Below are 27,521 nucleotides of genomic sequence, written 5' to 3'. Positions count from 1 at the left end.
CAGCAGAGGTTTCTCCCCCTGAACAAGAACTGAAAGCTGTCTTCTATGTCCAGTTCAAGGACCTGTTGCTTATCTTTAGAGTCTTTAAACAACTTGGGACCTACATATTGGGAAAAGCAGGCCTGGCTTGCCCATGCTTTAAGACCAAGTGATGCTCATCTGCAACTACCATTGATATATCATGTGACTTCAAGAAACAAATTTTGTTTTTGTTGTTGTGGTGGTGGTGGTTTCTTGATTGTAAAGACATGGAGTTGACAACATTATGCATTTTTTCAGTGCCCTAATTTATTAAGTTGTTTGATGTGAGCTGTCTGTTTTATGTCTTTCTTGCCTTTTACTCGCATTGTTTTATTACTTTTGTTGTACCCTTTTGTATTAGGATTTTTATTACTTTTAATACACACTACATCATAAGAAGAAAGGCAGTATAAACATATATTTTAATCAAATAAATAAATAATGATACAACCAGATCCCAGATATAACAGCTGGCAGGGGAAGACTGAAGAGCATCAAACGCGATGCCATCAATGGTCTGCTTCATTACTGAAGCATGTTACTAGAAATTGGTGTTTGGTTATATATATTAAATATATGCTTGCCAGAAAGCATCACACACAACACACAAAAGAACAGAGGGAATGACTGAGACTCAGGTAATATGAGTACATACTTTAGAATATTCATATGTTGGGGTGGGTAATTTGGGGACTGTTCTAGACTCTAGTATCCCTCTGTGGGCAGGAGTCTGATGAATAAAATGATATAGCAGCCATCGGAAGTGGGAAACTGGGAGACAGCCATATTAAAAGCAGCCAAAGAAAATCAGACATCACCAGGCTAGGTTATTTTTAAGATAACAGAAGGAGAGTTGACACCTTGGAACGTTGTTAGGCAGAGCTGATAATACAAGGCTAGAAAATCCAGCGATCTGCCAAGGATAAAGAAAATTTAATAGCTGAGGATATATTGGGAAAGCAGGCAAAAAAAGAGAGAAGCAGTCAGATTCTGGTGGAATTTTTTCTTGAAGTGGATTTCCATGAGAAGCCAGAGAAATCATTGGTCCTTTGTGCAAAATTGCCTTAGAAGAAATGAAGCAGAATAACCCACTTTATTTATTTATTTAAAGTAATTTAGGCTATCTTTAGGTCAGAATTCTGTGGTGCTCTGGATTTTGCAGTTTTCAACAGCCAATCATGAAGCATTTCATAGGAAGTGTTGTTCAGCAACATCCGGAGAAGTCACATGATTTCAATCCCTATTTTAAAGGTTAAAAAAAAATCAAGGTGATTTACAAAAGAAAACACAGGCCCCTCTTTCTCTCTCTCTCACCCACCCACCCACCCACCCACACACACTTCTTATGTTCATGTTCTGTATTTCTACTCAGAAAAATGTGATCGGAGATTCTTTATCATGGCTTCCTGAGATTCTAACTGTGATAGTCTTTTAAGACTGTGTCCTATCCTCTCTGGCTGCTTAATATGTCACAAAAAGAAATTTCTATGAAGATCTGAATTTTCAGAATATTCAGTGCCATAAGAAAGTGAGTTTTGTCATTTTTCACACAGGAATTTTAAATTATAATTCATCAAGATACTTGCCTTATTCCACATTTGTGTAGTCACATCCTGCAGTAATGCCAAACTCTCCTATTTGATACCATCAAATGGTATCTTACCCTGCCAATTTAAAATCATTGGGGGAAACTGTGTTGCAGAACCTGTGGTCTATCCTATGTTGTCAAACGGCAGTTCCAACTATCCCAGACATTGGCTATATTGGTTGGGGCTGGTGTGAGCCAGATTTCAATGACATCTGGAGGACAATAATTGTTCTTCAGTGCCGACATAATGGTTAACAGAATCTCTGGACTGATTTTGATGTATTATATAAATCCAACTGCCCCATCCTTTCTTAGCTAACATATATGCAAGTCAGCATTAAAAACCAATAACCGAACAAGCACTTCAGACCTGTAGTTACTGTGGTATATAAATATAACTTTTATTTTCACCACACATGATTAGACTCCATTATGCAATCAAAAATGTGTGAAAGGTAAGGACTTAAAAGGTTTCACACTTGGGTTTAAAAATAAAACTTTCTGTCTCTAGCTGTCTTTGATGTTCATCACTGTACGATTTATTCAGGCTAATTTCATATACACATATTGAGATAGAGAGAGATATTATATATAAAAGAAAGAATGAGAGAAGGAGAGGGAGGCAGAGAGAGAGATCATGTAGGATTTTGCTGAAGGATATAAACTGCAAAACTGAACAAAATTTTCTTGAATCACAGACTGGAGATTAATAAGCATCTGTGTTTGTAATATGCATTTGCTTATGTCACATGGGTAATAATATACTAACAGATGCATTCAAGCATAAAATCAGGTTTTCAAATATATGGTTTGCATTCCTAGTCACCTGCTCAAGTTTGCAGAAATTCCACTCTGCACCTGCTGCAACTGAAATGCTGACATATCCTTATGGTGAAGTTTTTCTTGTTTTCAGTCAATGTGAACTACAATGTGTTTGTATGATTCTACAAGTAATCGTTTCATTTGTGTCTATTCTGCTTTGTTTTTGTTGTTGCTGTTTTTGTTCTTGTGTGCCTTCAAGTCATTTCCAACTTATGGTGACTCTGATGAGACGAATTCTGAACTGATGGATACTTTTGCAGTTCAAGACTCATTCTGTGCAAAATTTGCATGTGGTTCTTTTGTGCAGAAAACAGCATTTCCTTTACAGAAGATAATGCTTTTTCTTGCACAGAAAATTCCATAAATCCAGATTTATTCTGTGCCGGTCACATGTGGTGCTTGAATGATGTTTTCTCTACCAAACAACCACATGCAAATCTTATACAGAGTAAGTCCTAATGTGCAAGTGGGCTTCAAAAACTTCATTGTTTTCAAAGACTTTCTCACAGAGGAACAAAAAATTGTTAAAATCAATAATTGTTTCTTTCAAGAAGAAACTTAGTGAATAATTACATCCCTAATGCCATGTGAGACTCCAAAGGGAAAATATTCCACAATATGGGTATTTACAGGAAATAAGTTCTTTACCAGTATTTTCATACAGTGTATTCTCCCCATTGATAGGGATAGAAGAAGATCCTTACAGCAGACCACAGTCCTCAGGAAGGTGTAGATAGAGACATGAAGTCCCTGAAGTGCAAGTGAGGCCTAGGTTAAGTCAATCATATATCCTTACTATATTATATGAAACAGACTGGGATGTGGCAGTGAACTAGAAGGAAGCACTACTTCTTAAAATGCCTCCTTGGCTTTCTGTTGTAGAATGGGGTTCTGTGGAAACTGCACTACCTCAGCAGATGCTTTCTGGTGCTTATCAAATTGTGATGTGTTGTCTAGATTAGAGGACTAATGGGTTTTTCTGTCTACTTTGGAATGAACTTTCATAGGCATATGTGACAGCAATTCTGTCAAATCAGCACTGTGGGAAGCAAAGCCCTGCTTGTCAAATGTCATGTTGCATCAAACCAGTTCATCTCTGAAGTGCAATGACACCTTTTATCCCTTTAACCACTAAAGCCTAACATGGATCCTTATCTGGAATGTGGTTTTCTTTAAATAACTAGAACAGCATTATGTTTCAAGAGCATTTTGGCATAGGATAAATGGATATAGTAAGTATTCTGACCACATTTGTAAAATTACTGTAAAAGCACACTTCTATAAAGGTCTACTCAGTCATAATTCCTATTGATTTTCATGGCACTTACACCTAGGTTAATTAGATAGAAAGATGCAGCTGTGATGTGCTAAACTCATTACAACTTTACATATAACCATGGGATGTGGTTGTGCCATCTTGTTCTTTTTTAAAAATACCTTTCAGAAGCAATGCAGCTGATATCTGGAAGTCATGAGCTTCTGGTATGCATTTCATTTCACTTCTACATTATCCAACAGGCTGAGGTTTGTGGTATCCAAGTGTTATTTGCCTACAATTCTCATCAACCCTAGCTAGCATAGTCAATGGTGAGAGATAATGGGACTTTCCATTGACAGCATATGCAGAGCTGCACAGCTCTTGCCCATGCAATTAGGGTTGCGATAACCTGGCTGGCGGCGGGACATTCCTGGTTTTTCACCACTAGGGGGCGTCCCTGCACGGTTTCCTCCTTGACCCATGTTTGTCCCGGGTCAAAGAGGTTGCTGCTGTGGCAGTGGCGGCGGCTGCCGTCGCGCACGGTCACTCCTGCTGGGGCCGTCGCGTGCAGCCGCCTCTGGGGCCATTACACGCGGCCAACAGTGGGGCCACCACCCCCAATGCAGCCTTTGCCGGCCACTGGCACTTCTCCTTGCCCTGCTGCATGCCCTTTCAGGGCCGCACACAGGGCTAAGCAGGAGGAGTTCCTCCTTCTGAGGGGAGGCTGGCAGGGCAAGGGCTGAACAGCCCACCCCCGCTGCAGGCCGGAGCCTGTGAGTACTGGCAGGGGGTGGGCCTGTTCTAGTCCCAGTCTGCCCCCATTGGCCAGTCAGTCTCAGGAGGAGGAGCTCCTCCTTTGATTGGTCCCCACGTGGACCGGTCCCAGCAAGACAGCAGAGGGGAGAGGGCCATTTCCTTTGGCACTGAGGCAAGGATGATGATGAGGAGGAGGAGGAGGAGGAGGAGGAGGAGGAGGTGCATGGCCCTTGTGTATTTTTCTAATATTTATTTGGACCCTGTGTATTTTTTCTAATATTTATTTTTCCCAAGTCTATTTTTTGTGTATTTTTTCTGCTTTTAATGCTAATAAGTTTGCCTTCTTTTTACATTGTTAGTGATGATGGTGGTGGTGGTGGTGATATTGATATCAGTCAGCTTCAGAGGCCTGTGCCCACTGTTTTTGAAGCTGAGACCGTGTGACTTTCCAAAGTGCCTTTTCTGTGTGTTTTTTCTCCTTTTAATGCTGCTGATGATGATATAAGCAAACATCTGAGGCATGGACAATGTAATTTGCTCTGATTTTTACAAACTCATGCGTAGCGAAGAAAAACCAAAGTACCTTGACCAAGTACACACTTCTGAGAAGTATAGTTGGTGCAAGACACCTGAAACCGAGGGCAAATCCACTTTTTGTTTAACCACCTTGACATGTTCGATATGCATAGCCATGTTAACCCATGTTCAGTGTTAAACCCAAAGGGTTTGGTTATGGAATAAGCCTCTGAAATACAGTGGTACCCCGGGATACGAATGCACCGCGTTACGAAATTTCCGGGGTACGAAAAACCTAGATTTAAAAAAACTGTTCCGGGTTCCGAAGGATTTTTCGGCTTACGAAGATTTTTTCGGCGCGTTTCGGCGCGAAATTCAAAAGCCGCCGCTAGCCGCTAGCGGCTTTCCAGCGGCTTTTCGGGTTGCGAAATGTATCGGGTTACGAACGGCGCCGCGGAACGAATTAAATTCGTAACCCGAGGGACCACTGTATACAAGAGGCCATGTTAAGTAAAGCCATGTTCAATGCCCAAATGTGCTGTCGTGTGTTTTGGAATGGGGGGAGGGGGGGTTGGCCAGAAAGGGAAGTCCATTTCTGCCATCTGTCTAGGAATAATGCCAAAATGTCCTCCATTTTGATCATGTCTAAGAAACATGCATTTATATTAACATTTTTAAAAAATCATCAAATTTTTTTGTGTGTCCTCCATTTTTAAAAGATGTGTCCTACATTTGTCCTACATTTGTCCCGGTTTGGAGGTCCTGACTTATGACAACCCTACATGCAATAGGCAAAACTTCCCTGGTGTTTCACAAAATATAACTATTCTCAGCTCATAACACCCAGATATATTCCAATGAGAACTCCATTACCCTGAAATTCTTCCATCGTTCACAATTTAAATTGAAAATATTACAAGATTGTGTACCCATTTTGTATGTGTGGAGGCAATTATTACTTGCAGATTCAAAGAAGATTGTTATTTTAACGCTTATTTATGATGTAACTGTGGTTCACCAACTGGGGACATTTAAAAATGGGATTGCAGTTTGAAATATTTTATCTTGGCTCCAGTCCTGAGCAATCAGTGGGCTTTAAAAAATCTGGTCTACTTCAGGTATAAATTCCCAATGTGCTTCCAACCATCAAGAAGGGAGTTGGCCCATTGGCCCATAGGGATAGCCAACTGGATGCTGTCCTAATTAAGCACAAATTCCACACAGAGAAGATGAGGCACAGGATCATCATAGGAAAGGAAAGGAATAGAAAGCTCTCTTGGTTGTCTTTGGGAAATATTATTTGTTTATTTCATGGTTCCCTTTTGCTTGTTTTATTTATCCCCAATGTGAGGAGGACAAATTAAACTTATATTAAACAGATGGGGTTTGGCTACGGAACAAATGATTCTCACCCATAGATCACTTAGCTATCTGTGTATTTATGTATTTAATATCCCATCTTTCTCCAGGCACAGGACAGAGCCCAAGGTGACTTTCTTTTGCCTTCCTTCACCTGCAAGCTACATTTTCAAAAGATGCATTGTGAGAATACACATGCATACCCATACACAAAGAATTCTAAACCAAGAAAAAGATATAGTAAATATAACTGGCTCAGAGGTGTAACTGGGGGTTGGGGGAGAAATTAAAACACTGACTCTAATAAGAATTCTGCCCTCTGCAATTAATTTTTTTTTCTATCCCCAAATTTCTAGCATTACAGTAACTGAAAACTTCAGCTGATCATTTAGAAATAGAGTTTAGGCAACCAAAAAGGGAAGGGGCAAGTAAAGTTTTCAAGGAAATGTGGACATGGTAAAGCTGATAGGTTTGGAGGATTTCCAATCTGTCACTCCCTGCAATGCTAAAAATTTGGGAGCTTTAGGAAGATTTCATGGGAGGGAAGCTGAATTTTTATTTCTGGAAGACCCTATTCTCTCCCTCAGGTACATCCCTGACTTGACTATTTTTCCTGACAATCCTCCCATAATAGTTGTATAAGGAGGAAAACAGCTTCCCCTCATCCCCAAAAGCAAATGACAAGTTTGGACAGACATTTTAAAGTATACGTTGAGTATCCCTTATATAGAATTCCCAAATCTGAAATACTCCAAAATCCAAAATTATTCATGTAGGTGGCTGAGATAGTGACAGAAGTAGTGACAGATAATGCCTCAGAGGATGGCAATGGCAAACCCCCTCTGAAGAAACTTGCCAAGCAAACACCATGATATGTTTGCTTTAGTGTTGCCATAAGCTGGAAACATCTTCATAGCACACAACAACAAATACAAAACATAAATATCAAGTTTAGACTTGGGTTCTACTCCTGATATATGTCATTATGGATATGCAAGTAATCAAATACATTTTAAAAATAAATAAATCCAAAGTCCAGAACATTTCTGGTCCCAAACATTTTGGATAAGGGAGGTTCAACCTGTAATTCCATGAGTTGTTTACCTTTTTGTAGCAGTGACACACTGAGCAAGAGAAGAAAGAATACCTGTGTGCAAACTAATCACATTACAGTTTAGAGAGCATCACAATACTATACTCTTACTATTAAAAACACCTAATTCTTTAATTTCTGTTTAAATACTACATGATTTTCAGATAATGTAGTGAGAATTGTTAAAATTGCCATAATTTAGGGCCTTGGTATGTCTAAATCTGGTGGAAGGAGGGGACTATCACTGACAGAATGAGGAAAGCTTCTCCAGATCTTGGACTGTATTTACCCACCCCTTAAATCACCCTTGATTCAGCCTCACCCATTTCAAGTCACAATTCTTTCTAGAGAGGTATAGGCTCAGCACTACTCAGACTTGTTGACTGGAAGTGAAACTGAAACTGAACTCAGGAGCAGTGTGGGGATGCGGACCACACTGGGTGACACCACTGAAGGGGGAGTGACACTATAGAAGGCAGGGTGACACCTGGTGAGTGTTCCCCACCTTCTTGCTGCATGGCACAGCACACGGCAGGGAGAGAGAGAGCCCAACATGCCTGTCCCATGTAACTTTACTATCAAGTAAAGCCATGCACAGCAGGGAGGGAGAGGGACCAGTGCCCCCACTCCCATCCCTTTCCCGTGCAGCTTTATTTCGAAGTAAAGTCATGTTGCAGCAGGGAGGGAGAGGGACCAATGCCCCCTAGTCCCTGTCCTGTATGTCTTTACTTTGAAATAAGGCCGCATGAGGCAGGGAATTGGGAGTGGGCTCTTTTGGCTATGCCCCAAACCCCCACCCCACACCTGAAGCCCTGCCTTGAGGCCTCACCCCCAAAGCCCCACCCCAAGACACTGGGTGACACCCAGATGCAGGACACTGCTGACTGAATTGCAGGGTTTTCACTCACTACCAATTATCCCATGAAGCTGAAGGGTTATGACACACATGGTTATGACAAGGAAAGGATCATAATTTGTTTGAAAATTTAAGCACACAATGTCTATTCAGGGACTGTACACATGGGCAGCTGAACACTGCCCCTTCGAGCCCCACAAAGGGGCTTCTTTTTGCATCCTGGAAGGGGTATCATAAGTGCTGTGGTCACCCCTTCTGTGCAGTGCCTGGCATGCATCATCATGGCACACACCATGTATGCCATAATAGTGTCTGGGCAGTGTGGTAAGGTCCTCGAGTGTGTGAACACTCAGCCCTCACTGCACATACAGGCCAGCACAAAGTACCAATCTGTACAGCCCCTCAGTCCCTTTGCTACAACCAGAGCAATGCCAATTCAGTAATAGAAATGGCTAGTACTCTGCCATTTTGATTTCCTTAAGCTGTCTATTTTCCAACAATACCTCAAACAAATTGTGAAATTTGCTTTTACTTAAAAAAGGTTTTGTGAGAGAAATTGGTTGAAGAAAGTCCAAGCACAGTGAGTTGTTTCATCATCATTATTTTTTCCCCTTTAATTATTTTGTTTTTGAACGGCATGGTGAGGTAGCTCAGCTGAGGCATTGTGGCAATCAATACTAATCACTTAATATCTCTACATGTTGTGCATGTACTCATCAGAGAAGGCCTCATCATTTATTTTTAAAAAAATCTTAATGATATGCACTAGGCTTTATTTTTATTCTGACCTTGCACTACCACAGTGTTATTCGACTCAGGGAACAAGACATGAACAGAGATCCAGTCAAAATTAAGCACAGTAAAATCCCATTCGTGTCAGCGAAGCGGTAATCCATATGCTTTACACTTTCCCTTTGTACTGAGAGTTGCCTTACACAAAGTTTAGCAAAGGTACCAGGTACTTTACTCTTATGGTTATTACTAAGTAAAATACTAAGTAAAATATTCTGTTAAAGATTATGGAATCTTCAGTAGTAGAACCCTGATTTTTTCCTACAAAAGTGAGATTATGACAGTGATGACCATGATAGAGTTTAGAAAGTTATTTTAAAACTAATTGGTTACAATTTTAGTATCCCCATCCAATAGTTAGTGATCGCCAAGGGTACCTTGTGGTAATAGCAGGCAGGCACTTTCTTATCCCAAAATTTTGGGTTTGATCTTTCCTTTGCTTGAGCCATACTCTGTCTAATGCAATAGTAACAAAGTCTGAAAATCTTTGATTATTCAAAGAATAAGCAAAATGCTATGTGGATGGTACAGGGTTTGAGAAGTTATTTTAAAAAGAACTAGTTACAGGTACTGTTACAAACCCTCCAGTTGATTTGTTACTTTTATAATTATAATTAGTTTTTATTTTTAACAATTCAGCCCTCTCTTGTTATTCAAAAGTAAAGAAAAAGTGGCGGGTTACAAACCGCCATTAAAGTACGGACTCAGGGGGCCGCCACCACAGGGTGGTGTGGACGTGATGTTGTCGGTCTGCGCCAGGGCGCCTAGGGCGCTCTTTCCGCAGACCAGGAAGGAGCTCCGTTTCGGAGCTCCTTCCTGGTTTGCGGCGGCGCTTTGCTTCGCTGGGCGCAGCCTTCAGACAGCTGCGCCCAGCGAAGCAATGGAGAAAGGGGCCAAGCAGCCCCTTTCTCCCCCTCCCCGCCGCCACGGGGTGTCCTTGGGGCTTGAAGCCCCAAGGACACCCCTTTTCAGGCTGCGGGGAAGTGGCGTTTTGCTGCTTCCCCGCAGCCTGAAAAGAGGCGGATCGGGGCCTCAGCGGCTGCCGCTCTGCACACTGAGGCCCCGATACACCAGGGAAAGGGGCGGGTGCAGACCGCCCCAAATGGGCGGTCTATAACCCGCCAGTGTTACTTTCAGAAAACGTCAGACTGTTGCCTGCCATTGGACTATAGTACAAAACATAGCTAAGAAGAGAGGCTACACAGATCCTATAATTATAACAGTACTTTAAAAAAAAAAACCAGTAACAAAGTGTGGTTATCTCTCATTATATTTCAGTAATATAACTTAGTTATACTTTAGTTAGTACAAAAATGTAATCATTAGTAATCATTTTTTTCTTAATGACTAAAGTATGATGATGTTTTTTTTAAAAAAATCAAAAAGTGTATAATTGGCTTTTGAAATTATAGACAGAAGGTGAGCCTGTAAAAGAGTACATAATAATTTGGGCCCAGAATTTTGAGCAAAATGTCAATATGGATGTATGAGGGGAAATGTGGTCCAAAAATATACAATTTACTCTATGTAGCAATTGAAAGAAAACTTATATAAGATGATGTATCACTGGTGTCTAACCCCAAATATGCTGTTGAAAATGCCCTAGGATAATTCTAACCAATGGATATCAAGATAAGGAGGGCTCCTTTTTTCATATGTAGTGGACATATAAGAAGGTGAAAAGTTAGTGGTCTAAGATTTATATGTTATGGACAGAAGGTGACATTAGATTTCATAATGTCATCAGAAATGTTTCTGTTAGGCATTATAGAGAAAGAACTACAGAATAAATAAAAATTACTATTGGTTTGAGTGTAAGACTACAACTCTGGAGACCAGGGTTCGATTTCCAGCACAGCTATGAAACCTCCTGGGTAACCTTGGGCAAGTCATATGCTCTCAGCCTCAGGGAAAGACAATGGCACTTCTGAACAAATCTTGCCAAGAAAACTCCATAATATCCCATGATACCTTAGGGTTGTCATAGGTCAGAAACAGCTTGAAAGCACACAACAACAATATGACAACAGCAGCAAGAGTATTGTTTGCTCAAACTTGGAAACAGATTGAGGTGCTGACAATGAAAGAATGTAACGCTGAGAATTAGTGGAATAATTAGTAATATTGCCGAGTCAGCCTGAATGGTCAAATTCACATGGATTCTACAGGATAAGACCATTGAAGACTTTTTGAAAAATTGGAAACTATTTACAGATTTTAGAACAATAAAAAATCTTAACAATGTAATAATCTGTGATGATGGGTTTTTGTAGTTGCACTAGGATTTAATTGGATCTGTAATAGTAGAATAATACCCCTTTCTTCTAGTTTCAGTTACTGTTCAAAACCCTCCAGTTGGTAACTAGTCTACTGACCTCAGTTAAGGTGGAGAAAGCTTTCCCATCACCCATGTAGCAGCTTTCATTCAATATAATTTTATTGTTTGCCTCAGGCAGAAAGGCATCATGGGCTGATCTCAGACTGCAATGTAAAGCAGACCAATATAGTGGAAATAGACCCCCTCCCCTTAACCTTTTCTTTGCTTGTGCATTTGCCAATAAAAACAATACCATCATGTACACAATGGAACTAAAATAATTCAGTTGGAAAACAAGTTTCCATGGAATATTCCTCTCACAATCGAGAACCAGACTTGTAATTGTAATTACTCTCATAGTTTTTCAGAAAAGCCAGGCCAAAGCACCTTTGAATCCAAGATCTTGCTTCTCAGCAATTGCATCTACATAGCATGGTGTACAAATCAATCCACATCATCTTGACAACTTCCTACTGGCATAACAGACCAGTTATTTCTTGCATTGGCCAAACATATCAGAAAAAAAATTAAAATCAAAAAAGGGAGAAGGGAGATAACAGCTGTGAACAAGAACATGTTGAAAGCACACTGTTATTATTCCAAAATACTCATCTGTAGAAATATAATTATTCTTTTAAGACAGAACAACACAAGCAGTGTTTGTCCTATAGCTTTTGTTGTTCATTTTCTTTCCTAAGGCTGAAATGACTGTTGTTGAGAATTTACCAGTAGGTGGCACTGCTAGGACTAAAGAATCAATAAATCAATTGGAGCCTGAAGGTGTTGCTGGGGTACACTCTATATAGTTATTGACTGCTCTAAAATGAATTGTTAGTTGTAAAGCATTAATAAAGATTTAAATATGAGATTCCAGGAGGAGTCTGTGCTACTTTCATTAATGCAGCCAGAAGAAAACAGAAATCAAAAAAGTAACTGACAGATTTTTTCCTAAGATTACATGAAGCAATTAAAAACATTTTTACATAGTCAATATACTACTTTCAGTAATCCTGAAGCAGATTTCATGTCCTGTCTACTACTAAACAGGTGGTAACAAAAACAATGTTTGCCAGATCCATGGTGAGTTTCACCAGTGTGCCAGTAAATTACTATCTTGCCTCTGGTTTTGTTTTTTTTAAATAGCTGTGTTAGTCTTTTGCAGTATAAAAAGGAGGAAGCAGGGAGGGGGAAAGAAGGAATGTAGCAGCACCTTTAAGAATCACTGGTTTTTGTTTTAGCATGAGCTTTTGTGGATATAAACCCACTTCTCTGTACTGCATTTGAAGAGGTGGGTTTATATCCATGAAATCTCATGCTAAAATAAAAACCAGTGATTCTTAAAGGTCCTGCGACATTCTTTCTTTTTCCCCCTTTCCCATCCCTTTTTCCTTTTCCTTTTGTCTCACATTCATTCAAATGCACATTTTACTATGGCATTATGTGGTTCAGAGCCTATTCTGTGATTTGAATCTGGGCCAGTTCAGTTTGGATCAATTCAGATCTGACCTAACTTGAGGCCCTGTCACATTATGAAATTATAGCACATTGATTTCACTTGAGAAGCGTTCCTGGAAATCGCACCCTGGGGAACACATCCGTAATGGGATGGGGATGCTTGGTGGCAGTGGCAGCATTCCCACTATATGGTAAAATCTGTTCCCCACCACCGAGTATCCCCAGAACATTCCCTTTTGGAATGCTACAGGCCTGTTCCTGGGCCACTGTGATAAAGTTCTAAGATGCCAGTTCTGACAATCATGAGGTCAGAAGGTTGGCAGTTCAAGGCCCAGGTGCTGCATGACAGTCAGCCATTATTACTAGTCCCAGCTTCTGCCTACCTAACAGTTTGAAAGCATGCAAATGCAAGTAAGATAAATAAGTATAACTTCAGTGGGAAGGTAACAGCATTCTGTGCAAATATGCTGGGTACATGATCACTGGAGTCATCTTCAGACAATGCTGGCTCCCTCGGCTTCGTAATGGAAATGAGCACTGTCCCCTACAGTTGGTCACAACTAGAAATTCATGTCAAGGGGAAACCTTTACCTTTATATGTTACTTAAGGAGAAGGAGGTACTTTACTGTCCCAGAAGTCCAACTGGTGAGATCCAAAGACATGGCCTAAGGAGATAAAGAGTGAGAGAAAGATGCAGTCCAGGTAATGGCAATTCATTGTATCTCTGTGCAATAGCCAATGGAAGCCAAGGCAAGAAAAGGTGGTGGCTGCTTCCAGGAGTGAGTATAAAAAGAGGTACAGAAGAGTTAGTTAGGGTTGTTGTTTATTGTGCCCTGAGGGATGAAGAGCCATTGAGGCTAGGCTAGGCTAGGCTAAAGCTGCTGTGAGGGCCAGTTAGAAAGGGTTTCAGGTAACCAAGAAAGGGACAAAAAGTGTCCTTAATTAAATTGTTGTAGTGTCCTGCGGGAGACATAGTGTTTGGTGACTAGTGGAATCACAGATAACCAGAAGTGTTATAAGATACAAAAGTTTAATACAAGTTCTGTGAGAACTTAGTTTGCAAGGAAACATATATAAAGCTATAAAAAACCAATGACAAAGATAAGCTAAAGAAACTGTCAAACTGTGTAAAAAATAAAGTATTGAAACACCGTATCCAATGTGAAAAGCATCCACTAATAGAGATACTGTATTCAGCCTGACTTGTAAATAAACCTATTACTTTGTTTCAACAAGCAGCTGTCTGGAGTGATTTCAGAAGTACCGTATAAACACTACCAACATTAAGAAAAGTCTTTTAAGTTTGGGACACATTAGCTAGTGGGTGTGTGGCTGTCAAAGAATAGTTGGTGCCAAGCTGGGGGAGGGGGGCGTTGAAACCCAGTGGGTTGGCATTTAAAGAGAGCTATAGTGCAGGAGACACTTAAGAGAGTCCCAAGTTCAAGTCTCGCAGTGAAGAATTGGTGGGATAGTGATCATTACCATCACACACATCCCTTAGTTGCTGCTATGGGATTCAGCACTCTTTACTTCTGTTCTGTGATCTTGTCTATGCTGCCTGGTTGCTGGTTTTTTCTGTCATCACTCCCATGGGTTTGGTGAGCCCCATCAACATTACTACTACCAGGCAATATCATTCTTGAGATAAAAACATACATAAAATAATAGAATCAGAGAGTTGGGAAAGACCAAAAGAGTCACCCAGTCCACCCCCCCTGCTATTCAGGAAGTCACAATCAAACCAGTCCTGGCAGATGGTCATTCAGCCTCTGTTTAAAAACCTCCAAAGAAGGAGACTCCATCAGTCTTCAAAACAACATGCTGCACTGTCAAACAGCTCTTAACTTCAAAAGGTTCTTCCTAATGTTTAGGTGAAATGTCTTTTCCTGTAGCTTGAATCTATTGCTCTATGTACTAATCTCTGGAGCAGTAGAATACATGGTGCCTTGCTCCATCCTCAATATGATATTCCATCAAATATTTAAACACAAGTGCCAGTTTGGGGGAAAAAGCAGGGATAGAAATAAAGTTTATATTAAAATTCAAAATACTGTGCATATACTAATAAAAGAAAATGTGGGTGGGTATATATGGGTGTGTGAGTGAGGAGGAGAGAGAAAGAGAGTCTGCCTGTCTCCAACATGCTTCCAAGGTCATGTAATATAGCTACCCAAATGATAGCATGGATACTATGAGGATTTTAACAGCATGTAGAGTTATGTCAAAATGGGTGAATGAACTTTAGTTAATTATAATTGTATTCTACCTGTAGGTAGCAGTACCAGTTTTTTACACACTGGTTGTTCCAAATTTCCCTTAGAAACAAGACTAGAGAGACATCTTGGAGGTTCATTTCTTCAGAGGGCCTCTAGGCAGCTCCATTTACTGCTTCCTTCTCACAGGGACCAGAACAGTTCAGAGAGGGAGAGAAGAGACAGAGAGAGAGAGAATTCCTGATGCCCAGTACATTGGGAAGCATTGAGAACGTGAGAAGCAAACCCATGAGAAAGAAAAAGTGTAGATTTGAGAGGCAGAGGAAAGACAAAGAGTATGGGGTCGGGAAGAGAATTACAGGTTTCTAATCTATGCTAAACTGTTACTTCTCTTACTGTACAAAACTCGTACTTCTCATATATCTTGAGGAATATATGCTGAGGAATATATTGAAGAAATAGTGTAGGTTTATTGGATTCACTTGCTGGTGAATGTTATATTTCACTCCCATTTGCTATAAATACAACCTGTGGTGATGTAGTTAATGTTTCTGCTTTTCACTGTGTTCATCTGTGCTCTTAGGATCATTAATTTTAACCTCACAAACTTCCCCCTACATAGAATGAAGTACTGTTACATTTTTGTAATTCAAAATGTGTTCCACTCAAATGACAGTATTTTTGTGTGCCACATTCTCAGCACAGTGCAATAGCTAGTCATAGCTGGTGCTTTATTTCATAACAAATTCATTGTCGGTCAAAAAAGATCAAGCTGGAATGTAAGCCCTGTAATTACTGATAATGCAGTCTGAAATAAACCAAAACCTGCTGGTGTATCAGTGTCATTGTTTAAAATATTTGTGTAGCAAGACGTAGTGTAGAAGGGGAGGAATGCAATTGAACAGTAATGATCTTTCCTTTGGCATTTCTAAGTGTGTAAGCATGCTAATGCTTGCTTGGCTGCTTGGCTGCAAGTGTTAACAATTAAAATGGCAATGGAATAAAAATGAGATGTAGAAAATCTTTTGATCTAATGCACAACACGACAAAGCCTCTAATGCTTTATGTTTGAAAATCACTGCTCCAGTGGAAATGTGAGGAGGAAGGCAGGGAACTAGCATGTTCACAGCTTGTTTGTGACTACAAAGCAGGAAGATCAAACACCTTATCTGCATTGGGATTTCCTCCTACACGTTTCCTCAATGTCTTTTGCCATTTGAACTTGATGTAATATTGTCCATAAAAAAGTACTTTAAAGAAGTAGAAATGCTGTAGGATTGTAAATTGTACTTAATACATAAATTCTTTTAAAAATGATTTTATTGTTTTTTTCTTATTCACCAAAGTGTGCCACAAAACTACATTGTCCCTTAGAGGGAGATTTTAATTTGACTGCCTTGTGCCTATGAGAATGTACACACAAGACTAATGTGTATGTATATATGTGCCTTTGAATTGTCTGCCAGCTTAGCATGATCCAATGAAATTTTCATAAGGTTTTCTTAGGCAAGAAATATTCAGAGATGGTTTTGCCAGTTTTTTTTCCTTTGAAGCACCTGGTATTCCTTCTTTGTCTATCTCCCATCCAAGTACTCACCAAGGCTGACCCTGTTTAGCAGGATCTGGTGCCTTTAGGGTATTTATACATAAGGGTTTTTTTTTGTGTAACTTTGCCCTCTGCCTGGAGTAGAGCTGTAAAGAATATGCAAAGATTTTCTTGGCCTTGGTGACAAAGAGTGTCTTCCCCTCATGAAGAAAATAATCAGTTACCATGCTTTCTTTTTAATTCAAGATTCTTTTGCAATATTATTGTTTTTGTTTTTGTTGTTGCTGTAGTTATAGTTATTATTATTTTTACCGAAATCTCTTGTTTTTGCAGCAGATTTGGTGGGGTGGTAGGACTATGAGGAGGAAGGAAAGAAGAAGAAAATTTAACCATCAATGGATGGCAAGCTCCTGTTTTTCTTAATGGTGGTGCATGAACGCCATTAAGAAAAATGGGATTTGAGCATGTGTGGATTTTGGTATTTGCAGATGTGTGTCCAGAACAGATCCCCCACAGAAACAAAGGTTCGACTGTATGGGCAGAATTTGTCACTGTGACCTCACTTGTGCAGCTATCATATCTAAGGATAGAATGCAGCTACTACTACATAGCATGATTAAAATATCAGTGTAAAGTTTACTTAACAACACAAGATATGCAAATTGTGAATCTGCAGAAGACACACATTGAATCCTCATCCCAATGCATTTTTAAAATGCATTATAAGGACCCCTGGTGGTGCAGTGATAAGTGCTTGTACTGCAGCCTTTCACAGCCACAAGGCTGTGAGTTTAATCCTGCGAGGCTCCAGTTGACTCAGCCTTTCATCTTTTCAGATGTGACTAAAATGAGTACCCAGCTTGTTGGGGGCAATTGGCTTACACATTGTAAACTGCCTAGGGAGTGCTTAAGTGCACTGATAAGCAGTATAGAAATGTACTTGCTATTGCTATTGCTATTGTATGACTGCTGGGCTATTTTATGTTCACGTGGGAAATCCATTTTATTTCAAGTGATAAAAACTACCTCGTGCCCACAATAATGTTTTTAGGAGTAGAATGTAGCATGCCACAATACCCAAGCAACCAGAAACAGAAAACATATATTTATGCCAGGTGCAACATTTGTTTTAAGCAACTGTCAGACCTTCACTTCTGGGAAAGGGAAAGTAAACATAATCTGTGCCCTAAAATGCTGCTGCTGTTATTTCCAATTGAAAACCACAACAAAAATAACTTGTTGTGAATCATAAGTAAAAAAAAAAAAGGAAATGTATGCAAACCTCAAGCAAATACAGGTGTTCTCAGTTACTTGCAGGAAGACCTAGTGTTAATGGTGTCATGAGACAATTGTCTTTCGCAATTAAAAAGTACTCTCTGATGAGAGAAGTGTTCCTCAATGAAGGATCAGCCATTGAACCAGAACGTCTAAAGACAACCCAAGCATGTCATTTGGATACTGCAGTGATCATTGCAAGCAAATTTTCCACACATAGTTTATTTAACTACTAATAGTAAAAACTGAGTATGATTTATTGTAGATTTAGGGGTAAAATCTGCTCTCCTTGACAACCCCCCCCCCACTAACTCCATTTGTTTGGAACAAAGTAGGCCATGGCTTTTATTGGTTGTAGCTGCACATAGATTTGGCATGTGTCTGGATCTAGGCTCTGGCCAATCTGCCTGTTGACAGGTGAACTAAAACCCAGTTCACTTACTGGGTACCCAAAAAATATGGTATTCCACATGAGGAGATGTAACTGTGTAGTTCCCTTGTCACCAAGGGCTGTGGAATACTGAGATGTGTCCTTTAAACTATATGTGCTTATTAGCCCGCCCACTCTCAGTCTCTTATAGAGATTCCCCATATATTATTTTTTTATTTTTTTTATTTTATTGTTAAAATAATTCAACGCAAATCTTTACATACAAACACATACATACATACATTACAAATACAAGTACAAATACATTCATTCCCTGTATATAGTATATTTAGATAAAGATACTTCCTATATGAATTTATATCAAAAAGTTAAGAAATGGAGGGTGACACATATAAAACAAAGCTCTTCTTATATTCTTGTTTCCGTAATTTAACGTCCTCTTCATTTTCATCTGAAATCTTTTAAGCCTTATATGCCTCTCCCTTTACAGCTTTGCATTCTGAGTTAGACTGGATGTTGTTAATTGTTCATTGTACCTTTTAATGTGTTTTATTGATGTTTTTATTATGACATTGTGTTCTTGTGCAATTGTGTATTTTGCATATTGTAACCCGCCTTGATCTGTGGAAAGGCGGGCTATAAATAAAGATTTTATTATTTTATTATTATTATATCCTCCTTTTCCCTTTTCTTGACTTTGCTTTTAACCTAACTCTTACACTCAGCCTCCTATATCCATACACAAGTCTTTCACACACATATCGTATATCATATATTCTGACTGAGTGCATACCTCCTGATTATCCTCACCCTGGATCCAGATCCTATGTCTGTCAAAGCACCCTGAAAAATTGTGAAAGAAGTAGCATTACAACAAGCACAGTATCAACGTCATAACTAAGCAAGTAGAGGGAAGATAAGTGGACAAAGCTGCTAAAACTGAAGCCAGAGCACCAGGGAGATTGCTAATATATACAGTACCTGACCAGAGTGAAGCCTACATATGGTCACCACCTGCTTCCTACCAGCCAATAAACTGAAATTGTTCTGTTGATGGCACCAAAGTGCTGTGCATTAGGTTTGGAAATATGATTCCAATAAGGAAATATGATTCAATGTATGTCATCATCACACTGTATTCAAGCTGGGTTTCTTGTGGTGTATCAGGTTGCCTTTCCAGGAAATGTCTCCTTTCAGAGAAGAAGATGTTTTAACACTGTAATACCATAAAAAAGTGCAGATGAGAATTTATGTGTAAAATCAATGGTTAGAGTCATCCTGGGTGCATAGCACCTTTTGATCATGCTCCATGCACATAAGTACTCTGTTATGTCTTGAGAGGCTGCCAATTCATCAATGATTCACTATATCATTCTTCTTCCCTTGTTGTTGAACCTAAGATATCTTGTGAGTTTATAAAAAGTCTTCAGTACTTCATACTGAAGTAGCAGTATCTTGGGATCGTATTCTACTTCCCCCCCCAAGACTTGATGTTGTCCATGATACATCCACACTGGAAGCAGTAAACAAATGAAAACTTTCAGTTCAGTGATATGAAGAGGATCCCACACTTTGTTAGGGTGTCTCTTGTTCCATGTCCTGAGTACCTGATATGCCTCATATTTATTTAACAGATTATGTGGTAAAGAACATGAGGAGCAGCTGAATGTGTACTAGCACTGTTCTTTGTTTGCATCCTTCTTTGCTCCTGGGTGTTGTTGTTTTTAAACCCAGCAGTTTGTGGTCTGTACAAAGCAAAACTGTATATGGAAGATGAATGAAAGTCACAAACATTGTTTAAAACTCTTGAGGTGACAATGCATAAAATACCTATTCTAACAGGTCTTGTATTGTGTAAATTCTACAATAGAATATAACTGTGGTTTTAAAATGGTTTGCCTATTCAAAAGGTTTGTATGTTAACAAATAAAAGAAAGTTAAAGCGTTGTGTACGTTTACCACTGAAGTTTGGCTACCTTAAACTGAGCCAAACCATTGGTATATCCAACTCAGTATTTTCTTATTTGAATGTCTGTGTCTTTTTTAGAGTCTTCAGCTTTGAGTAAATGGAGAGGAAGAGCTGTTTACCACCGGAGTTTCCAGATTTGCGGGGAGAATCTGCTGACTGCAACACTGGCTCTCACAATGGGCCAATAATTAATGTGCAGTCTGCACTACCACCTCTCACTACAAGGAAGGACCCACAGAAGAGAGCTTTTGTGGCTACAAGCTGTGCTGCACCATTATTTTTTCTTGTTCCATTAAGCACATGCACATGAGTGCACAAACACAATATCAGCAGCTCAAATCACTCCTTTGTTTCACTCAGCACAGTCAATAGACTGCCCATGTGGCACAAGCGTGCCCAGTGATACACTGGCATAATATAATTTTAGAACCTCTCTTATACATACCCTCATGGCCCCCTGTTGGACTAGCCAGTTTGTTCATGTTGTTAGTAAATCCATTGTATTGTTGGTAATCTGACATGTTTGTTGTCATTTCACTCCATGGGGTGTCCAATGGGTTGATGGTGCAGCTGCCCACTCATGTGCTTGTGCGATCGATATATGAGTGGGTGACAAAAACAATTATGGCCAGCAATGTCAGTGGTGGCTCACATGGCCTAGGGTGCGTGTTCCTGTCTGTCACCACAATAGGTCATGAGCACACTGATGCAATTTCCAACTTGAACTGGAGTAATCCAGGGTGGCTTCCCCCCCCCCCCGGTGTTACGGAGCACAGCTTCAGTCTGTTTTCCTCCTGTTTCAGCCACATGTGTTATCTAACAGGAAGGTCTCCGACTTTTAGCCCATGCAGACTATCCCTTTAGAGTGGTTACTTTGCACTATATTCTGAGATCCTCTTAGATCAGGTGTGGAAAAGACATATAATTGTACTGGAGACTTTACTGACAATCCAACCATTTTTTAAAAAATGAAGGTTTCTTATATTCAGGATGGACCATTTAGCCCTACTTCTGACTGCTAATAGTACCTTTCCAAATTGTGGCACATTACAGACCGCCCTAAAGCGGCCGGTCTGCCGCCGCCGCCATTAGCTGCAGTGGGAAGCCCCAGCAGCCAGACCGCGAGGCTTCCAGCCGCAGCTAAAAAGGAGTGCCAAAATTGCACTCCTTTTTGGCCCCTGGAAGTGGTGCCGTGAGGCGCGAGGGGCGCACTCACGGTGTCACTTCCGCCACACCACGTCTGGACACACAGCGTCCATGATGTAAAGATGGCAGTGCCCATGTGGACAGGCGCTGCCATATAGTATGCGCTCTGCGCGTGTTAGAAATGGGGCCGGTTAGGACAACCCTTCCTAACCCTAGCACACCCCTTCCTAACCCTAGTACGCATGGAGCGCGTACTATATGGCGGTCTGTAACCCGCCTAAGTATTCAAATGACATTAGACTATTATGAAATTTGATTTTTTTTTAGTCTTAACAAATATATTTATTCATATGGAAATATCCTTGAAATTCTTAAACCATTCAATGTTAGACTGATAAACAGACACATTTTTGATTTTGACATAAAATGTGTTATGTACAGTTGTTGTTAGTTTGACTCTGACTGGGTAATTTTACCATAGGGTTTTCTTGCCAAGATTTATTCAGAAGAAGTTTCTCATTGCCTCCTCATTAGGCTGAGAGACTAGAAGTTGCCCAAAGTCACCTAGTAGATTCCCAAGGCTGAGCAGGGATTCAAACTCATTTTTCCTGTGTTCAGAGTCCAACACTCAAACCACTACATGATGCTGGCTTTCATGAAATTTTTTTACCAGAATTCTGTACATCTTTTCCCCAGTATTCCCATATCCCAAAGTGTTTCCAGAAACTATTCTTCACAAAAATAAATGTGAGCTCTTTGATGAGAATTTTGGGATTTTCTGCAAAAGAAATACATAGTGGTTTCCAAGGCTGAATAGAAATTTGAAGCCTAGTCTCCCAGCGTCATAGTCCAACACACAAACTGCTGCACCAAGAACAGTCACTAGATCTCCCTCCCCCATGGGGGAAAGGCACCTGGACATATCAAGACATCCTGTCCAGATATTAAGAAAACCAGGGAAGGTTTCTTCTTCTCCTTTTTTTTTTTTTGGGGGGGGGGATGCCTTTGACATGAGGATCATTGCTTTCTCATCATTCTTTGCAATGGAAAAAAAAACCCCTTCCTTTTGCCAAATTTCTCTTTTTCCTTTTCTAGGCAAAGCACACATATGTAACAAGCACACAAGGATCTGGTGACTTTGAGGGCTCATTCCCACTGGCAGAATAACACGGGTTGTGATTTGTATCCACTCCATGTTTGTAACCGATTTCAAAAGATCCCTCGTTCTCACTATAAAAAGAGGTCCTTCTTTTTTTTTTGCCAGTTGAATTGGTTTTCTTTTCTTTTCTTTTCTTTTCTTTCTTTTTTTGTCCCCATTTCTGCTGCTTCAAGCCAGGGATGGGGGAAGCCAGTGATGGAGCACAAGCCAGTGGGGGGAGAGAGCCAAGGCCAGGGACAGCAAGCAGGAACCAGGGAAGCCAAGCGAGGAAAGCCAAGTGGGGAAGGAAGAAAGGAAGCCCCGGGGAGGCAAGCAAGGAAGACAAGCAGGGAAGGAGCGAAGGCACCAGGGAGGCAAGTGAGGAAGCCAAGCGAAGAAGGAAGGAAGGCTCTGGAGAGGCAAGCGAGGAAGCCAAGCAGGGAAGGAACCAAAGCACCATGGAGGCAAATGAGGAAGCCAAGTGGGGAAGGAAGGAAGGCACTGGGGGGATGGAGGAGGAGGATGAAGGGGAGGACAATGTTTTTTAAAAAATAAAATATAGAATTTTCGATTGATTTTGCAGCTATTTGCCTTGCAAGTAGTTACAAAATCAAACAATCGCATATACTATCAATCACATATTCCATCAATCACATATTCTATCAATTTAATTTAAAAGAAACACCACAAGTACACAGGCAGCGCTGCAAGGGGGGGGGAATGGTGGATCTGTCAAAATGTCGCCCCTCTGCCATTTGTACTCCCTTGCCTTGCAAGTAGTTACAAAATCAAACTATTGCATATTCAATCAATCACATAGTCTATCAATTTAATTAAAAAACACAAGTACACAGGCAGTGCTGCAAGAGGGGGGGAATGGTGGATCTGTGAAAATATCATCTCTCTGCCATTTATCCCTCCCCTCAGAAAGAACTGATTCTGATCTGGCGTTCCCACTGTTAGGAATCGCATCAGAACCGATTCTTCTCAAAAGAACCTCAAAATAATTGCTACCAAAAAACCCAGGGGGGTTTGCATTTGCTCCGCTTTATTTCCCCTGGAATTGATCAAATGAGGATCAGGGTCGATTTCCAGTGGGAACTAGGGCATATAGCTCGAATCAGGATTCGGAGCTTTTTGTAGTGGGAATGACCCCTGATACTTTTAAAAAGACTCGAACAACTCATCCAAGAGTTGTACCTTCAAAACTCCATATAACATGGCCAAAACAATAATAATGTGTGCAAAAATTACTATGAGTACAATTTGTTTCATTTTTTAAAAATCTTCCATTTTGCAAGTGTAAATGCTTCACTAAACTGCCAAACCCTTTCACCATATGTCCTAAAAGAAGAAACAAATTGAGTTGGGGGGAGGTATGATTTGTTCAATTTTCCTTCATGTGATTAAGATAAAATAGATTTCACATTGCTATATAAAATAAGTTAGTTTTCATTGCTTCTTTGTGGAATTTGAGGAGGACGAGGCAGATCATATTATTGTAAGATCTCTGTTGACAATATAGGATCTCTGTTGTCATAGCGATGTCTGATGTAAGTCCTACAATAGGCATTTCTGTAAAGAATCCACTGCTGATTATAAAGCACCAGATGTATGAAAGCATAAGTTTGGTGGCATAGACAAGCTATGCTTGGTTGTCATCCCAATGGCACAGCTGTGTGAGGAAGGGAATGCCAACAGAAAAACAACAAGTTTTATGATGTTCTAATGGATGTCATTTCCTGGTATGTAACCATACAAAAATTCAGAAAGCCAATTTCCTCTTAAATTCCTTCTTCTCATCTTTATATCTTCTTACACCTGTAGAATCTCATTCTCACACTTGACAAACAGCTGGATTTTTGGCAGCATCTGCGTTCATAATTGAAATCACTGTTGTTCTTGAGACCTCTTTTTCTCCTTGGCCTGGGTTTGAAATGCTTGCATTTAACTTCATATCATAGGTTGTTCATATATAAAAAGACTGAAGGTTTCTATAGGAGTAGCTGAAGCAGTCAATTTTTCTGAAATCATTTTGTTTGATTATTTGTTTAATCATTGCCATGTAAATTCTGTAAGAATTTATAGCTCTTACACTGTTAGAGAATACTACTGGGAAATAATTCCTTTCTTAGGGACATGGGTTTCTTATAAATCACATACTAGGGCTGCTTATGGGTTAATGAATGGTGGTAAAGGAATGGAAGGTAAGATGTGAGTTGATTTGTGTGTTTTAAAAAGGAAAGCTTTCTAATTTGTTAAAAGTCCCACAGATACACTAAAGCCCTGTGCAGACCGACCTTATAAATCAGTCTGGGGGCAGAGTCGGGAAGTAGTGTGCTCCAGCTCTGCCCCAGAGGGGTGTGACACTGCGCACCACACCACATGGTGTGCTGCATCATGGCGCTCCTCTGGTGCTGTGTCTACACGACGCAGCACTGAAAAGCCGCAGCTATTGCGCCCTTTTCAGGGCACAAAAAGGAGCCGCTGGTGGCTGTTAAGGTAGCCTTGATGAGGTGGGTCAGAATGTGATACTTAGCTACACATTCATGACTATGTCTGTGATATAGGAACTTGGCCATTGTTTTTAAAACAAGCTGTTTACAGGGGGCCCTTGCTATTCACTGGATTTGGTTCCACTGGGGGTTGGTTGCAGGACACTCCATGGATACCAACATCTGTAGATGCACAAGACCCATTAAATACAATGGCATAGTGAAATGGTGTGTCTTATAAAAAATGGCAAAATCAAGATTTGCTTTTTGGAACTTACATATTTTAAAAACATATTTTCAAGCCATGGATGTTCAAATCCATGGATAAAGAATCAGTGGATACGGAAGGCTGACTATTTATTTTTTTATTTTACTTTTAGGTTTTCAACAAAGTAAACTACACTTTAAAAAAATATCATTGCAAGCTGCTTTGGATCCCTCACAAGAAAGGTGGAATATTCAGTCAGTCAGTCAAATCCGTGAAACTAGTGAGATTCAGAGAGAAAGAGATGGAGGAAAAACTCAGAACTGGTTGAAGGGACCTTGAAGTATGGGACATCTCTTTAGGGAAGGAGGTGGTAGATGGTAGATTTTCTGTCTGTTTGAAGTATAGCTCTTTGCTTCTAATTCAGCTCTCCTTTTCTCCAGCACTTCTTCATCCAGCACTCCTTTGTCTAAAGAAATCCAAACTTTAGGATTTTTAGTGCTTTGGAAACAAAATACTTAGGCGGGATACAGACGGGCAGGAGAAGACGTCTTGGAGGTGTATTCTGCAGAATACGGAGCCTCCAGACCGCCCGCCCTAGGGGCGTGGCCCAGGAGATGGGGCTTCCACATGGGGGGCAGTGAAGACGCCTCACCTGGGGCCGTTTCAGACCCGGAGTTTCCAAACCGCCGCCTCGGAGGACGCTGCAAAGAGAGAGGCAGCTTCCTCACGGGCGGCCAAAAACGGAGCTTTTTTTTTCCTTTGCCGGCTGGCGGATGCGCAGCTGCGCAGCTGCAGCGCTAAGCAGCGGCGGCAGAAAGCCTATGGGCACATTTAAAGTGCCCAAGCCCCTTTAAAACTTTTCCCCCCGCTCTGCCCAAGAACAATGGTGGTCTCCTGCCAGCTGGTGATCAGCTGGTGTTGGCATCCTTGTCCGCTTGCACTTTGCCAGTGTCACCAGCATCATAGATGCCTCCTCTCCTTTGGTCCCCGCGCTCCTGCTGAATCTGCAATGCACAGCTACAGCTGTCTCCGCTGCCACCGCTGTCCCCCTGCCATCCCCCATCACCTCCCTTGTATATATGTAAATATTTACAGTTTTAGCGTTTTTTATTGTTAGGTGAAAATGGCACAGGAATGTGTGTAGGGGTTCACTTTAAAGTCCAAACTTTCCAAGCAGCGCATACGTACATGTTGCTCTAGGGTTAGGGTTAGGGTTAGGGTTAGGGTTAGGGTTAGGGTTACGAGTCTTAAAATGCGCTGCAGCTGTGCTGCAGCTTCCACACCTGCATGGCAGCTGACGCTGCAATTAAAGCCTGACTGCAAACTGCGCATGTTCCAGGACCCCGACTCATTATGCGACGCAGCAGACACGGAGCTTTTAAATGGGCAACTTAAATTAGCGGCATAGCAATTCTGGCGTACCGGTGCAGCAGCTTACAGACGGAGCTGCGCAGCTGCGCATCAAACGGAAAAGAAGCGGAGAAAAGCAGCACCTTTTTAATGCCGCCTCTTCCCGCTTGGGGCGTGCGGGGGGGCGTGTTCATGGCGGCATTCAGTTAAGGCCCATCTGAAGGCTCTACCTTCATGACGTCATGAATACACCCCTTTTTGCCCGTCTGTATCCCGCCTTAGTTTCCTTTTCTTTGATAGCATTCTGAAATTTTCTTCCCATATTGTGGGGTTCTACATTGTATGATTTTGTTTTCTTAAATAGAACATGGTAACTCATAACGTCACATTGGTTTTTTTAATCGTCCAGTTCTGTGTAGAGTTCTGTGCATGTAGTACTTCCCACAATTTTTGGTTTTTTCAGGTCCCTTTTAGTCCCCAGCTCTCTGCTACTAAGGCACATTAATTAAAATATGGCAAAAGGCAATGATTTTGTATATGTGTGTGTAATAATATTCTTTTGGGGTTTATTGTTATTCAAAAGACGCGGTAAAATATGGCAAAAGAAGCATCTTCATTCATTTATAGATACAGTTCAATCAACACTGTGTTGTTTTTGTTTTTGCCATTATTGTTGTTAACTGCTTTTGAGCTAACTTTGATTCATGGCAACTCCCTGAATGAGACACCTCTAAGTGTGTCCTCAACTGCTCTGCTTGACTGAATCTATCCATTTAATATAAGGCATCCCTCTCTTTCTGCTACTTTCCACATTTCCTAGCATTTTGTCTTTTCCAGTGAGTCATGTCTTCTCATTATGTGGCCAAAGTACATTGGCCTCAGTTTGGTCATCTTGGCTTCCAGGGAGACTTCAGGCCTGATGTATTCTAGCAGAAGTTGTTTGACTTCCTGGCTGT

The sequence above is a fragment of the Sceloporus occidentalis genome, unplaced genomic scaffold, assembly GCF_023333645.1.
Source record: "Sceloporus occidentalis isolate IW3139 unplaced genomic scaffold, rSceOcc1.0.p SCAF_2, whole genome shotgun sequence".
Lineage (NCBI taxonomy): Eukaryota > Metazoa > Chordata > Lepidosauria > Squamata > Phrynosomatidae > Sceloporus > Sceloporus occidentalis.
Note: the sequence above shows the minus strand (reverse complement) of the source record.